Genomic DNA, 17495 nt, shown 5'->3' on the forward strand with positions numbered 1-17495 from the left:
TGTTGGGCAAGTTGCTTCTAACTATATTTTCGGAGTGTTTTTTGACAATGTATTTATGAGGGACCTGAGATCAGCCTTCTCCATCAAAGGTTTTGAGAGTTTGGGATTGTATTTGAAATCTACACATAATTTCTACATATATTTGAAAAGTCCTTATTTTTCTCCCCATTTCTCTGCCCATTTGTCAAATAATTTTGAGATCCTCACATGAAAATGGAAACCTGACTGTATGTCTGCACTTCTATTACTGAATGTGGGTGAAAAGGTACGGTTGTCCATATATATTTATTGACTTCCCAGGGTTTTGCATGACTGCTTGCTAAATAGGTAGTTGGCCTTATATCCTAAGCACTAATGGATGTATACTTTTGTCTTATTTGTGGTCACCTTTATCTTTTCACAGAAATTATCTGTGCAAGATAAACTGTGAGCACTTCTTGATGTTTCAACAATAAATTGCACGCAATTTAGAAAAAAATATGTTAACTTGATATTACTCCTAATAAATGCAAATAACATCAGTGGTAGTAATGAGAAAAATGTAGACTAAAACATTTTTTCTTTAACTATTTAAATATTTCATGGGTTTCTACTTGGAAAAAAAATAATAAAGTATTGTAGAGGTGTTGTGTGTGTCTCCTTTAATTTTATTGACAGAAGCACTAAAAAAGCAAAGATTTACCTTGCTAATGATCCCTGGTTTTGGCAAGATAGTAAGTATAGGGAGAAGAGAATATCTGTTCTTACCATAAACAGGAAAAGAGGCTTTATAACAGCAGCATTTGCTAGCACCTCTAAAATTAACTCTGGGTCAAGCTTTCCATGATGAATGCCTTTTTTAGAGTTAATACAGAGCAGCTGAGCCTATAAACACATTAAAAAGTATATTTCAAACAAGTTAGTCTGGGAACTAACTTTTAAAATAGTACATGTGGAAACAAAAACATAGATTTATACTGAGCATTCATTTCCTATTATAAATTGTTGCCTACAGTATTTCTATCTCTTCCTGGGATTGAAATATAAGATAATTTAGAACACAGACGGATAACTGTAAATCAACAAAGCTTACGCTGGTCACGACAACTCTAGGCAACCCTACAGGCGTGGGGAGGAGTGGCTGGAAAGCTGCTGATGGAAAGGGACTTTGGTGTGTATTGATGGACAGTCAGCTGAATATGAGCCAGCAGTGTGCCCAGGTGGCCAATAGCATCCTGACTAGGATCAGGAATGGTGTGGTGAACAGGACTGGGGAAGTCATCCTGCTCCTGTACTCAGTATTGGTAAGGCCTCACCTTGAGTGCTGTGTTCAATTTTGGGCACCTCAGAACAGAAAGGACATTGAGGTGCTGGAGCAGGTCCAAAGAAGGGCAGCAAGGCTTGTGAAGGGCTTGGAGAATATCCCCTACCAGGAGAGAGTGAAGGAACTGGGGCCATTCAGTCTGGGAAGAGGAGGCTGAGGGGAGACCTTATTGCTCTCTTCCAAAATCTGAGAGGTGCTTACAGCGAGAGCAGGGCTAGTCTCTTCTCACTGGTGACAGGACAAGGGGAAATGGCCTCAAGTTGCTCCAGGGTAAGTTAAGGTTGGATATCAGGAAACACTTCTTTACAGAAAGTGTTGTTAAGCACTGGAATGGGCTCCTCAGGGAGTGATTGAGTCACCATCCCTGAATGTGTTTAAAAATGATTTGGCTGCAGTGCTCAGGAACATGATTTAGCAAAGGGTTGTTAGTTCGGGTAGTATGGTTAGGTTGTGGTTGGACTTGATGATCTTTAAGGTCTTTTCAACGAGAGCGATTCTATGGAAAAGAAAAAAAAGAAACATGTACAAGGCTAACTGCGCAATTTGTGTGTAATTTGTACACAGTACAGGTAGAGAAAGTCAATTTAACTTCTAAAATTGTTTAGTTTTAACAGTTATTCTATATATTATAATAGTGATAAGAAAACTTGTGGGGCTTTGTCAAGTTTTCTCAATTTTTGTCAACTGCTGAAGATGTTCTCATGTCTGAAAAGCAGGTGCAAGGGTAAAAGCCCTCTTATTCTGAAGAACTGTCATTTTGTACCCTCAACTAAATTTGACATTACAGTTCCCAGGATGGCAAAGCCAATTAAGAAGGCTCTTGTGATTTAGCACACTGCAGCAGAGATATTTTATCCATTTTTTAATAGCTCAAGTGAAATATAAAGAGCTTCTTGAAGGTCTATCAGACAGTGGCAGTAGTAACTGAAGACTTTTCTAGTCTTATGGTATTTTGTATTTTAAAATATTTACAGTTGTTAGAGTAAAAAAAAAAAAGTAGGATTCTTTATTTTGTCATGGCACCTCAGAAGACATGCTTTCTGCTTTGCCTTTAGAATACAAATTTCCAATGGGAATTTCTGTGGTATGCACACTGCTCTTGGGCAGTGAGCCATTTCAAAATCATGGATGATCCAACCCAGGGACAAGAGTTGGTATTACCAGTGGTGGCCTGCCTTTACTGCTGCTACATGCACAGCTTCTGATACCTCTGAGCCTCTAGCACTGAAGAAGTAGTTAAGTAATCCCTTCCAAAGCCATACACTTTTCTGCCAACATTACAAATGAAACTAAAGTATCCATGGTGAACAGAAGTGAGGTGGTTTTGTTTTCAATTTTCCTTCTGCTATATGCAGTAGGAATGAGAAAAGAAAATGAAAGGATATTTTTTGAATTTTAAAGGAAAAATTAAAAGTTAAACACATCAGTAGACCATAACAGTGGCTATCTGTGTTTTAGGATCTTGTACAGGAGGATGTGAGTCATTCCAATATCATATAGAAGTATACACCCCCAGAACGGTAGGTAGCTAACATTGGTTTTAATACAGAAAATAAAATGCACTAAAAAATCTCTGAGGAGCAAAGGAAGTAGAGAAATATGGTTTAGAATACTGAGAGCTGCCAGGGTCGAATAAAGTGTAGATGCATATTACAACAACGGTCAGACCTACGAAGGCTTTGTATTATATTCCAGATAGTCACATATTGGACATTATCCAAACCAATTACCCTGAGTATAAATGCTATGTCAATTCATCACTGAAAACAAGTTTGTAAATGAAGAACTAGTAAAACCTGTCAGACTTAGAAGTTTGGCAAAATTTTGTTTAGATTATAAACTTAATAAATGTAACTTCTAAACATTTATTGTCTCCAAACTAAAGGAAGCTTAAAATACATCTATTTCATGCTATTTTTAGAACCAGGCAAATCTTGGCTCTGACGATATCTTGTCAGTGGGTGACAAACTCTGCTTATATATATTTGAGGAAAAAATGTATAGAGTACCCAGCATTCATGGCTTACATGCCCTTTCAGAAGATGTTGCTCTTTACAGCAACCAACAACATTCACTGGCTCCTGTCCATTTTTTATGTTTAACCAACTAGATTTGAGATAAATACTAATGCCAATTGAATTTTCAGGTTATAGAGTATAGCAATGCTTCAGTTTATGTCCCTTCAATCCTGTTATGTAAATTGCCCCCATTGTCCAACTCAACTCTTAAAGATAGAACCTTCTGATCAGATCCAAGCCATTCTGGACAGAGCAAACTATCATCAGTCATACCAACACTGATTTCTGAAGCCTAGTTGTAACAGTATGGAGACCAAACTGCACATTTTGCAGAGCTCAGATGTTCTTGGACAAATGCATCTCTATGACTTTGTCTGACAAAAACCACAGAGCCAAATGAGTATAGGCCATTTAAATAACAGTATTTCCTAATGCCTGTGCATAACAAGTACCTAAAAGCATAAATATGATAAAATACCTACCAAACACAATGCTACTGCCACCATTTTGGAAACAGGTTCTAATTATTAGCATTACTCCTTATTTCAATTTGTCTTATTTTTCCCCAACAGAAACTTCCAGCAGTTAGAAATGAACCCTGAGAAAAGAATGGCTATTACTGTTAACCTGTGCTGAGCACTGAAAATTAACAGTGATATCTGACTTGGTAATTAGGAGGAAGATAAAAAAAAAGCTAAGAAACACTACTAGCTATTGAATTAATTGATAGCTCATATGATTTAAGGAAAATAATTTGTATTGAATTGGTGCATGTATTTGAAATTTGTTCTCTGAAAAGAACAGCATACAATTTTGCAATAGCTGGCATATACATTGGTAGGTTTTATATCTGTATTGATCCTTTGTGGCGTATCATAAAAGAAGCCTGTAAATTATTCATATCTAAAAGAAATTAGATGCTAGGAAAAAAAGCATTCCTGAAATCAATTTTAAGGGCAGCAGAGTTGTTAAGTCAGCTGACTTGCTAGAGCAGTTTCTAACAATCATTCTAACAATCATTTAGTTGCTAATAATACCTCAATCACCTCGTTAAATCTACCCTCACACACCAAATGTAAAGGCACTGGTGCCTCAGCTTAAGCAACAAGCCTCAGAATGCACTTTAATGGGATACCAGTTTGGCCTCAAAGCATTAGCCTGCTTACACTTTTCCAAGGCAGAAAATAAACCCACGTAGATATTAAGTGACCAACCCTGTATGTTTGAGACCAGCACACGCTGGTCACATGTATTTTGGCCCCGAGCTGAGGCTGCATTATGAAGCAACTTAAGTGATCCAGGTTTGCAGTTTTTTAGGGGAATGGCATCCGGCCTTCCATGAACATTTTGAAGCACTCCTGGCAAAGCCCCTCAGTGTAGTAGTACTGAAACAAAAATAAGTTTGTAAAGTGATCATATAAATAATTAGATGAATAGATAAACATCGTATTTATAGAAAACATGCATATAGAGGAAGCAGTAATACTGTTTGGATGTGCTGATAATGATTATACTGGAATACTTGGAAGAGAAAAGTACCTGACAGTTCAAAGCTGGGCAGAAGCAATTGTTAGTCTTACACTTTTGATTAAGAGATTACCACACACACACACTCACAAGCAGAATAGAGTTTTTCATTTCCTTTTCTTAGCCAGTTCATGAGAGCTCCACAGCCTGCTCTGCAGCACTGAGCAGCTGACAGGTACAGCAATGCCCTTAGGCCGAGCTCTTTCTGAGTGCCACATGTGCTGGCTGGGTACTGTTGCAGCACTAGAACTCTGCCAACAAGTTATCCAAATATTTACTTACTTTCACAGGAACATCTTACAGCTGACACTGAACTGCATGCTGCCATAGCTACACTACTTTCAGTGGCTGAGCTAGTTCATTTGAATGTAGCTCTCATTTCTATTTAAAACAACAGAGAAATAACTTTGCAAATCTACAATGTCTATGGCTTGAGCTGTCACTGAATTACTTTTGTTTGCATACTGTAACATATAAAATATTGAAGCAGTAGGCTACATATATCAACAAGGAAAAACATTTTACATGTAAATCCTGTGGAGGGATTACTTGCTAAAGCATTAAAAAAACATCTGGATTTAGACCTGTTTCTCAAGGTGCCTCAACAACATGAACTCCTCAGGGAATACTCAAGGCATCCCAAGATTTTTATTTACATTATGAAGAATCATTTGGAACTTAGCATCTACAAGTAAAACCTATTTGGATTTAGGTTTTTGTTTAATTGTTTGTTTTAACTTCATTGTTAAGTATTGCTCCAGCTCTAGAATAGCCTTTCCTACATTTAAGACATTGCAGGTCACACTATTACAAGTAAAGATGTGCTACTGAATGGGTAAATTGGCTACATTCTGAAAAATGGAGCTTGGTTTTAGACTGATTTTCAGTTTGCTGAAATCTGTACCATTCTGCACCAAACCTAGATATATTTATTCACTCTCCATTTCAATGAAGTGTGTCCAGAAGACATATGAAAAGGAAGGAGATCAATAAAATACGCTTTACAAAATACATTACAAAACCCACTGTTTTTCAGTTGTCCCCATCCATCTAACTTGCTTTGTATTTAAATCATTCCTATTTATATAATAAGAACAGATCAACATTAATCAAATAACAGTAGTCTATAATTTGATTTAAATATTCTATTCCAACTTCCCCTTGTCTTGTCTCTTCAGTATAATGTCCTCTAAATACTTACATACCACATATTTATTATTGTTTATTATAAAAAATTAAGATATAAATACACATTCAAGAAGACAATTCAAAGATTAAGTTACTTTTAAAGCTGTGCTGGTTAAGAGATACATACAAAAACAAAAAGATTAAATCCATTTTGACCAACTTAAATTTTAAGACTTTAGTATTTGCTGTATATCATGTAACTTTCTTTAGCAAATTTAAAAAGACAGAAAATAAGAAAATCCACAAAAAGTAACTTTTGGTAATTCATTTACCTTCTCCTCCTCACAGTCAAAGATACAGACTAGACAGCCATCTTAATTCTGATGTATAATCTGCTGAATTTAAATAAAATTGATTAAACTTTGTTACATAGAACTGGATTCTCTGAAGAGCAATTTAGTAGATTATTTTCTGTATCCTAAGAGAGACAATGAGATAAAGCTTGAAGTTAAAATAATCTGACCTTGAAGTTAGTAGACAGTAATAAACAGATTCTTATTTCAAATTTAGTCAATTTTCTTCCACCTAATCTGTAGAACTCCCAAAAGCATTAGTATTGAGGAAGGGTTTCTAATCAGGATTACCATCAGTAATGCTTTTAGAAAAACCAGTACAAGCAGTTCTCTTGACCATTCTTAAAGTTGGGCCATCTTTACATATACACCCCCCCATAACACTCTGGTCAATACAATGATGTATAATCAACAATATACAGAGAAGTTATACTGATCTTTAGCAATTACGTAATTAGAAAGATTATCATACAAGAAAAGGCTAATTAAAAATGAATGGAAAAGCTTACCCACACCCTGGGCTTGCAGGAAAAACTTCAAAAAGAGCAATCCCCAGAGAAAAAAGCTTCCTCAATCAAAGTCAGCCCTTAAATGGGGTTTAGGAGAGGTGCAGCCAGGCTCTACCCCTTCCGGTCACACAGCTGAATTGCCTTCACCTGTGCTCCCATGGCTGACTCAGTGCTTGTTTCAGGTGATCAATCAGATGTTCAGGTCATGATGCAATAGTTCCCATAGAGATGACTATGTCAATAAACCTTCAGACAGTATTAGCAGTTACAAGAATATTATACTAAATAAATATTTTAAAAGCTACCTTCTTTGAGTACTGAACTAGGAACATTCAAAGATGTAGTGGAAATGCTAAATCAGGGCTTGAACCAGTGATTGAGCACCTGCTAGGAAGGTGGGGTCAACCCAGGGGCGCTCAGGTGCATGTAATGTACCTGAGTGACCAGAAGGGGTGTAGCTAGGATCCACCCCTTCCCAGACTTCATTTAAAGTTGGCAGTGCAGGTGAGGGTGTTTTGTTGGAGTTTCCTGCACACTTGAAATCTTCTGAATGTAAGTATCTTTGTTCTTTTATGGCTGTGTTTATGGTTGTTGTGTTTGAGTAAGTCTTTATTTGTTTTAGCTTAGATTCTTGCTACGTTGTTGTCATTCTTTTCCATTATATTGCAAAGAATCACAGAATTGTAGGGCTTGGAAGTGATTTCCAGAGGTTGTTGAGTCCATCTTGCCTGATTAGTATTTTTTTTTATAGTAGGTGTCACATGTAGACATCCAGATAATACTTGAATATCCTCAGAGAAGGAGAATCTATCACTTAATTGGGCAGCCTGTGTATTATATATAATATAAAATAAAAGATTTTTTTCTTCTTGTTTTCCTGAAGTTGTTCTGTTTATTTCATAGAATATTTTTTTTCTTTTTATTTCTATGGTTGCAGTTCAAATATTCTTCCATAATTCTAGGTAATGAACTGATATTCTGTTTTAGCAACATGCTGTAAATCTATCAAGTTAGCGTTACAATTAATACGTTGTGTTGGCTAAGAAAAATTACTGGAAAATTATTTCTCTATCTCTGAACATTAGAGCAGGGAACATAAGAGTGAGAACACTTATGGGTGTAATAAGTGCTACAGCACATTCTGAATACCCACACTTACATTCTTGGGTAGTCTAAGTAAGTTGCTTTAATAATTGCAGTTGGCTTTGTGGCTTTAATTGGTTTAGCATTGCTCCATGCTTTTCTAAAATTACAGAAGAAATAAACTGTGTGCTCTTTGCAAACTGTAACTTTCTATTGCAGAAACACAGGATTTCAGGTTGGCTTGCTTGTAAATATTGAGTTTCAGAAATGCTTGTTGTATTGTCCATAAAAAGTGTGTTTTTCTTCAGTAATCCTGCTGCCTATGGGGGTGCTTAAAGCAAATACCAGTCTATGCTGCTGCACAGCCATCCATATAGCACTATGGTTCTGACTAATTTTTGTGTGGATATACTTTACCAAGGAACTGTCAGAACTGTTCAAATGAAGTAACGTAGCTTTTAATAACACTGGGATGGGATTACTACATAGTACTGTAGAATTCTATATGCTAAGAGCCATCAAATACATAGTACCCATCTGATAGAAATACTTGAAATGCATTGTTAATGCATTTCTGTAGAACCAGGGGTTTGATCAGGCATTACAGACTCTGTGGTTTCTAATAGAATTAAAATATTTCCATTTAATAGCAAAATATTTTTGTTCTCATTCCAAGAACCTAACATTGCAATTCAGTGTTCTATCCAAATGTTTTCTTTTAACTTTCCATAAAAATCTTAGAAACCAAACTGCACGTGACTTTAGTGGATTATGTTTGGGCTTTCTTGCATAAACTTAATGGCTTTCTTATAACTGTAGCAAAGAGAAGCTGCAATACGTGGTAAATATCAACTTCACTCCCACTGAAAAGCTTACTATTTGTTTCTGAGAAATAAACATTCTGACCTTTTAGTCTGCACCTGACTGAGATGTTGAGGTCCATTAAGGTGTTTCCATAAACTTTAGTACCCCAAACTACACAAGAAGAGAGCTGGCATCTTAGTCATACTAAATGCTTTTAAGTGAGATTGCAATGCAGTATGTCTACCAGAAGGGAGAGTGCAATTTTGATTGGGGTATGAATGTTACAGAGTTTGTTACAGAGCATTACTGCAGGTGAAAGTCACTTTGGAAAAAGATTAAAACATAAGCAATAGAACCTGACAAATTCTGAACTTAAACAAATGAACGAACAAATTAAAACCAATCAACCAACAATAAAACAAACCATAAAACTTGGTCTTTTGAAATAATTCAGTCACTGAATCTGGTTTTGGAAGGCACACAAGTTACTGTAATCCAAGTGATGGACAATTGAAATAAAATAAATCACCATACTTGTAATTGTTTTATTATATCATTTGGTAAATTACATAATTTGTATCAATTGATGCTTTTATGTGCTACCAAATGGTTACAAACAACAATACTAATTTATTGTCTTCTGCTTTCTTTTGTTTATTTAATAGGATCCAATGCAGGAAATATGTTTTAGAAAAATTTCTTGCTAGAACCATGGGAAAAACATTCAGAGGGAAGAAAACAACTAAGGACAAAATAGATTTATCATATCAAAGGCTTCCTTTCCCTCTCAAAATGGCTTAAATACAAATATTTTTTATCATGTAAGTAAAAGCTAAAGAGACGTTGTGAATGTGAGTTTGTGATACAAATGTCTTGAAATTACTACGACTCTTAACAGTGTGTATTTTGATGTAGCAAATAAACAGATGTAAAAACTTGCTGAGGGAGTGGTAGCTGGCTAAATACATAGAAACTCCAGTGTTTTGCCATGTTGCAAACTGTAATAACACTTCAAAGTTTTGGACAGATTCCCTTGTATTATTGGTTAGGGTGTAGCTGTGTGGAAAATTGTAAATGTTGTCTTTTGGTATTTACTTAAGGACCCTTTGTAATCTTCAGCTATATTTATAGCTTAAAGTGGGAAGAAATCAAAATTAAAGAGGCCTGCTTGAGCATCCTTTGTAATCAAACGGTTTTCCCATTTTTCCTTAAAATAAAAGCACAGCCCATGTGCTTGGCTGCCTTAGGAGACCACCCGAAGAGTTTACAAGCTGTGACCTAGAGCTAAATGTCTCTGGAAAAGCAGAAGCTGCAGAATTTGCATCAAGGAGTTATGGATAAACTTACTCACTTTCATAGAGCCAAGGGGCCTCCTGGGGACTCTGAGGTCTTCCCTCTGTGAGGCCCCATGATGCCCACTGCCTTTCATGTTTCCTGACCTAGCAGAGCCAACAGTACCACCAAAATGGCCTCCTTGATAGTCGCTCTGTCTGTGGGAGTGTCAAGCCCTAATTCCAAGGCCCTGTGACAAAAAGGTGTCTGTCCCAGAATGGAAGGCTTGAGTGGCAGGCACTCCCAGGTGTGCAGCAATGACCTGGAGCCTCTGAAGGCAAGAGCTACCATGTCAGAGCTGCAGCAGTGGGCTGTAAGCTGGCACAGGTACTGAGCCACATGATTTCAGCACACCCCAAGCTTGCCTGTGCTGTGGGGATGGGAGGAAAGGTTGTCTGAGGGAGCTGTTCCACAGACCTTCCAGGGGAATGAGCACAGTTACTGGCTGCCTTGGGGGCAGTGCATCTGTGGAAGTCAGTTGTTACTGAACAAGGGCACCAAAACATAGAGCCCAAGACTGGGAGTGATAGAGCTGTCCATTAGTTACTTTATTTAGACTTTTATAATCTGTTTCCATCATAAACAACGCAGTCAAAGAAGAGCTTTCAAGTTTTGGCTTTCCCCTGTTGCTTACAAGATGCTTAAGGCAAGGTTTTAATGAGAAAGGGTTTTTATTAGACCAATTGCTTGTGTTGGCAAAACCAGCTGAGCTTTAGGACAAACAGAACCTCTGGGTTTGTGCAGCTGTAGAAAGCTGTCATGGAATCATAGAATTGTTTGAGTTGGAAGGGACCACTAAAGGCCATCTGATCCAACCCCCTGCACTGAACAGGGACACCTGCAGCTCCATCAGGAGCTCAGAGCCCCTCCAGCCTGACCTTGGCTGTCTCCGGGGATGGGGTATCCACTGCCTTTCTGGGCAACCTGTGCCAGTGCCTCTATGCCCTTTGTGTAAAAGTAGTCTTCTCTATGTCCTAGCTAAATCACTCCTCTTCTAGTGTGGAAACCATTTCCCCTTGTCCTGTTACAGCAGACCCTGCTAAAGAGTCTGTCCCCTTCCTCCTTACATCCCCCCCTTTAGATACTCAAAGGCCGCGCTCAGGTCACCCTGGAGCCTTCTCTTCTCCAGGCTCCACAGCCCCAGCTCTCTCAGCCTGTCCTCCCAGGGAGGTGTTCCAACCCTTGGGCCTTTTATGTGGCCTTCATCTGCACATGTTCAAGTAAGTCCTCATCTCTGCTGTACTGATGACTCCCTCTCTGCATGTATCTGTGTCATAGGTACATAAAATTCAAGCACTCCTTTCCATTCTGCCAAAAACTCACTAAAACTTGAAAGCTGTTTCTGTTGAGGTGCTATCCCTGGGGAGCAAATTGTTTTCATGGGTGGTATACAAGAGCTTTACCGTAAGAGGTTCTGTCTCTGAATTGTTAGTACAGTGAAAACAATTCCTTATTTGCTGTAATGGAAACGAAAGTAGAACTGCTCAGATAGAAGGACACAGATCGACCTCCTGTAACTGCATTGGAAATGTCCCAAAAGTAGTTACAAGAGCAGCTGGGTATGCTGTAAAAGAAACAGAATAGTAAAGTTTTCCAAAGTTTCAAGTAAGAGAAACCAGTTTATTGCCACCTAACCCAGGTCCTGGTGATCAGATCACAGCTGCATATCATTTAAATTTTATTTCTTTATATTTGGACAGAAATCTTGTTGCCTTTTTACCTGCTTTTCTTTCTCTAAAAAGAACACAGGATCTTTTTTTCTCTACTCCATACTCTTATAATGAAGCTGCTGCAGTAGTTTGTATCCCAGACATATGGAAATCTTTGTAATTTCCAGATACATTTTTATGACAATACACGCAGGTGATCTTACGCTGAAACTGAGTTGTTTTTAAATTCTTTCCTTCTGGTGATATTTTTTCCCCCTTTCTTTATCTCCAATGTATTCAGAGAGTGATAATACACATTTCCTCAGATTTCAAGTGAATAAAAGATAAAGATTATAAGCTAAATAAGATAAATCCTTTAAATCTCTTTCATCAGGATTGTTGTCCATTTGACACTATTCCAGAAAAGGCCATATCAAAATCTTACATAATGGATCGAACACTTGCCTGTCTATAAGGAAACATTTTTTTTCATAGCTAGTTCTGCCTGAGGGGATGTGGTTTTGCTCCAATGGATGAAAATACTGATTTATTTCTTGTTTTATTTACCTAAGACTCTTTTCTAAATCATAAACCTTTAGCAGGTAATAGAAAATTCCTGTTAGTCATTTCAAAGGGTACAACTTTGGACTTTGGACTTTTCAACTCGCCTCCTTTCTGTAACTGAAGTTCAATGACCTTTATGATATTCTAGGCGTTTTCTGCTTTGACACTGCCTCTAAACTTTGTCATCAGAAAATGTCATAAGCGCACTTACGGTGTGCCAAAATTAGCGATGATACTATCCACTATTTTTAGTCTCCAAACTAATCCTAGAAAATTCAGCTGGTAACTTCGCTCCAAACATACACTTCCCGTTTCAGTGTAACATGTTGAAACTTTTTATTTTTGCAGTGGTAATGAAGATAGTATAGTCTGTCTAACACCAAGAAATCTATGTTTTTCTGTGATTTTGATCTGATTCCAGTTCATTTCTCAGCCCTAAATTCTTATTTTCTCTTACACTGTAGTCTTTCTCATTTTCAGCTAAGTTTTGAAAGGCTAGTGTATCAAAAGATTTCATGATTTCCATCAAAATTAGGCTTACTGGGTTTATTTTAAACTAGGAAAAAAAGAAGGGGTTGCTTTGCATGAATCATAGTCTTCTTCCCATGAAAGGCTTCTTTACCCTTCACTTCTCAAATTTATTCTTACGTTGGGTGTTTTAAAACCTTGCATACTACTGAAGTTCGTTTAATAGGCTTGTTGTTTACTTGTTACTTTCTCTATCCTTATTTCATTTGCTTATCTTGAGTAATACGATACAATGCTTGCCTTGTTTGCTTTATTAACCAGTCTTCTGCTTTTCAGGTCACTATTTAAGGCATAGTAACAGAGTTAAAATATATATTACAAAAATATGCTCAGGATGGAGTACTGCGCTATTTGAAGCGGGACTGAGCTACCTGAAGAAACAACTACACATCAAGTTAAGCCAGGCAGTGAGTGCATGAGGAAAGATTACCTCACTTATAAGTGTAAGTGATAGGAGACAGAAGCAGAGAGAACAGCGAGGGGCTCATAAAATGCCACTTCCTTTGTTTCTGTTGTCTTTCTCAGATGTGTTTCCTAATTAACACATACTGGTGTTTTTTTCTAGTATCTACATGGAAACATGGAAGATGCTTAAACTGCACAGAAAACAGGAATGGTAACAGCTCAGCTGCTTCAGCTTCCAATTAAACAATGTTTGTGTTGCTCTAATATAATGCTGTCTACAAACAGTGGACTTAGTCTTCCTTCTGTCTCTTTTCTTCCTTCCCACTGTTTCTGTCCTCTCTCCACTGCTCACTGCCAAGTTTTGTCCCTTTCTTGCCTTTTTTCTGGAGCTCGTTAGGCCCTTCAGTGAGCCATCTTGATCACTAATATAGCAAAGAATGCATCACATACACCAGTTTCTCAAAGCAGCAAAGCAGTGTGTTCTCAAGGATCCAAGAGATCCACATTATTTTTTATTAAATTAGTTACTACTATTTAAGTGAATAATTTTCAAAATAGTTTAGAAAAGCTGGAGAAGCCACATACTTTATTTTTAAAAAACAGTCATTTCAAATTTGGCTAAAGATAGACTTTCTACCAGTGAGGAAGGCATAAATGGTTTAAGGATAACTTTAAAAATCCTATACTGCATTTAAAGCAAATTACTCCTTTTTGAAAGGAACATAGAAATGTTCTTTTAAAATCAGTTATGGTAGAAAGTTCACCCTCCATGAGTGATAATAAGCACATAAATGGAAAGCATTTCGCTGCCTGCCTAATGGTCAGTAAATCTGCAGGGTCTGTATCTAAACTAAGAGAATCAAAGAGGGAGGCTTGCTATAACTATCTTGTTTGAGTTAATCAGAACATGACAACAGAAATGCCTGTTTCTCTTTGTTATTAGAAGTCACTGTGATTTACCATAACAATTACTAATCAGCTTGGTCGTATGCATCTCTGTTGTATTCTACATTCTTAAAAGATGCTGCTTGTTTTTTCATTTTTTTTAAATATTATTCTGACTTTCTCAAACATATTTCCTCATTACCTCATGGTGGTTTTTTTTTTAACAGAACTTACATCAAAACAGAACAGGAATGATGCATCAACTGCGCAGTATTCTACTGACCGTCATGCTATAGGTTGTCATAATTTGCAGAAAGCACAAGCAAATACAAAGATCAAATATCTGCTGTGCAGCAGATACTTGAAACTGATTTTTTCTGAATAGATAGAGCACTGGAGAACTGAAATCTTTAAGGTATCCTGCATTTCTATTATTTTCTGTGAAATATTAAAACTTGCATATTAGATCCTCAGAATATCCATCTGAAATTTATTTTAAAAATACAGTTCCAGGGTGAAATAATTTTACCTTCTTTCCCGTGCTGTAGAAAGAGATCATGAAAGAGAACTGCAAAAATTTCAAGAAGGAATCTGAACTCCTGCTCATTGAGAAGGGAACTGGATTTTCCCTTGCAGTGGCATCTATAAATGAAGCCATTTACCATTCCCAGTAATGATTCCAGCAAAATCTGATTTCTGCTTAGTAAAGAAGGAAAGTCAAGTTTAAGTTTCTGTAAGGCATGAGTGTGAAGCTTCACCATTCACCTTGAAATGCAGAAGGCCTTAATATTTCCCACTAGGCTCTGGCTCTCCCATCATTGTCTGTCTTATCTTCCATGGATACTGCAAAGCCTTTACCACAGATCAGAGCTGTTTCTCTTGAACCAGAACACCTGAAAAGAAAACTCTTCTTTTCTGATGCCTTTCTTTTTTTAACAATAGTATTCAAGGAGATACAGCAATTTATTCTACATTTTTGAAAACAATGTCTCTTGAATGAGATTTTTCTGTTAATGTCCTGAAATGTAAAGAGGTGGTCAATGTTTACCATGCCTGCTATTTTGGGGACATGCCTATTAAAGTGAAGGAAGGCATCTATTTTCCTGTGCATCAGATAGATTAATCACAAGGGCCAAAAGCCTGTGGGTTTCCTTAGTGCCGAAGAATGCATTTTCCTTCCAAGTTTTTTTTAAACCACAGTGAATCAGGGGCTTCAAATGAAGCGAAAGATTACAGATTCTGAGAGGAGTACTGTCTTGATGTATCACAAGGGTGGCTAAAAATGTTATTCCTACAACAGAGCCTTTCAAGCTAATGGTTTGATAACTGTGGCCTTAGATGGAAAGGGTGAGGCTGAATTGAGGAGTGAAAGAAATTATCCAAACCTACCAGCTCATATGGACTCTAAGAAGTACCAAGTATGGAGAAGTGTGTGCATAGGGATGGATGCTCCCATGTTTTCCTTCAGTCAGAAGATATATTGCTGTGTCATTTCAGAACAAGATTTTTGTTATCTGAGTTGTAAATCTCATGGAAATGTGGAAAACCACATGCTGGATCCCAGCTACACTTTTCTGAGTAAATAACATGAAAAGCTTGCCTTGTTTGAAGGTCAGGGGAAAGTGGGAAAGTCTGCAAGAAGTTTGTGTTCTACATGTCAAACAAATTGTTCTGTGTGAAGGAACTGGCAGTGAACATTGTGCCTTGAGCCCTCTCATGACATCTGTAGGAGAGAAATGAACTGGTTTTATAGTTTTGTTGAATGCAAATGTTCAACTGTATCTATACCTCTCCTATACACTTAAAAAGATTTTTTTTTAAGAGAAGTTGTAATTTGCTTATCTTGGCTTTGTCGTCTTCTGTGTTTTTTTGTTTTTTTTTTTTTTTTTGTCAGGTTAGCCCATCCCTTCCTAGTTACCCTTCTGGGAGTTTTTCCAAGAAATGTATGAAATGTGTTCTCTGGGCTAAAAAAGATACGTTCAACTGTACTTCTACAATTTTAGATTACACGGAGATTATGGAGGACATTGTCATATATCAGATCAGAATAAATTGTAATAGGCTGCTATGTAAGTACACGCAGGCTGGATCTTGATGTGGTTTCCCACAATAGTTGCTTTAGGCATTCATCTGGTGCAGTTTTCATGGAGTGCTATAATGACAGGTTCCACAAAACCCTCCTCACTCGTTTTTAGCTCTGCAATACCAAAACAGAAAAAAAAAACTGTAGAGAACAACTAGGTGCTAAAAATGCACTCTGAAACAAGCACTTTTGTAGCTAAATTTTCTCTTCACACACTGAGGACAGGTCACTATTAGCTCTGCTATAAAACTGCAAGTATAGACAAATGCAAGGGATGCAAGAGAATGGAGACTGTTCCAGGCACATGAGGCAAGGCGAATGTGAATGGCAGCAAGAAATGAAGTAATTTTATGATACAGGTCAATTGAACAAGAACAAAGGTACTAGACACAAAGGCTCAGGATCACATGCAGCTATCCCCACAGCAGGTAGCCAGCTGTTCATATGCAGCTTTGAAAACATGTTCTGGATTAAGTCATGTAACAACTTTACTGAACTATGGACTAAAATCAACCTGAGCTGAAATTAAGTTTTATATGTTTGCTATGAAAATACTATTCCTAAATCAAAGCATTTTAGCAAAAGAGTAATGATGCTCTTAAAAAAAAAAAAAAAAAAGGATAAAAACTTAACAATCAGAGTTTAAATAATTCAATTAGAAGGAACTTTTTCCATCTCTGTCTGGACTGTATTTTGAGTTAGCTAGAGATTTATGAGATTGTACCTATCGTAAACAAGAAATAGCTATATTTCCTGTCATGACCCTCCTTGTGATCATTGCAGGTTATTTTTTTCTACAAAATACTACATGACAACCTTATCCCACTACCCTCCAAAAAACCTGGTTGATTGAAAGATGGGTGAAGTAGTCCTTTGGCAGTAAACAACCTTGTTGCAGTAACAAGACTTTGCTCTTCCATCTGTTCCATTGACCAGCTACTACAGAGGGAATTTAAAGGTACCTTACTTTAGTGTAGTCAATATAGTTATTTAGGAAAATTATTGAGGTCAGAGTATCTTGCCTTAGAACCTAAAGAACCTAACCAACTAAATCCTCATTCTGCTACCCCCTCTGATTTATTAGATTGAATGTAGGTAGCACTGTGTTGATTCACTTTGGGACGAGTACATAGCTTGTGTTTAGATGTGTTAAGCTAAATGAAATGTAACAATTTCTTCCTATGCAAAGCAACCACGATGTTTATTAATTACCTTAATTTATCAGTGAATATGTTAACACTGGAACTGTTGCAAATGATATTTATGGGATGCTGACACTTTTCTCTAAAATTTTCTTAGGAAGAACAATTTTACTGAAAAGGTA

General features: G+C 37.1%; 1 long non-coding RNA gene across 1 annotated transcript; it reads right to left on the reverse strand.

The window, feature by feature from the left end:
* Nucleotides 1-626: 626 nt before the first annotated feature.
* LOC146544426 (uncharacterized) lies at nt 627-4702 on the reverse strand. Its single transcript, XR_014882775.1, has 2 exons — nt 4536-4702; nt 627-1799 (listed from the first exon to the last, which is right to left on the reverse strand). It is a non-coding gene; the product is annotated as an uncharacterized LOC146544426 (long non-coding RNA).
* Between the last annotated feature and the right edge of the window lie 12793 nt (nt 4703-17495).

Source organism: Meleagris gallopavo, chromosome 4, assembly GCF_905368555.1.
Source record: "Meleagris gallopavo chromosome 4, MGAL_WU_HG_1.1, whole genome shotgun sequence".
In the NCBI taxonomy this organism is placed as follows: Eukaryota; Metazoa; Chordata; class Aves; order Galliformes; family Phasianidae; genus Meleagris; species Meleagris gallopavo.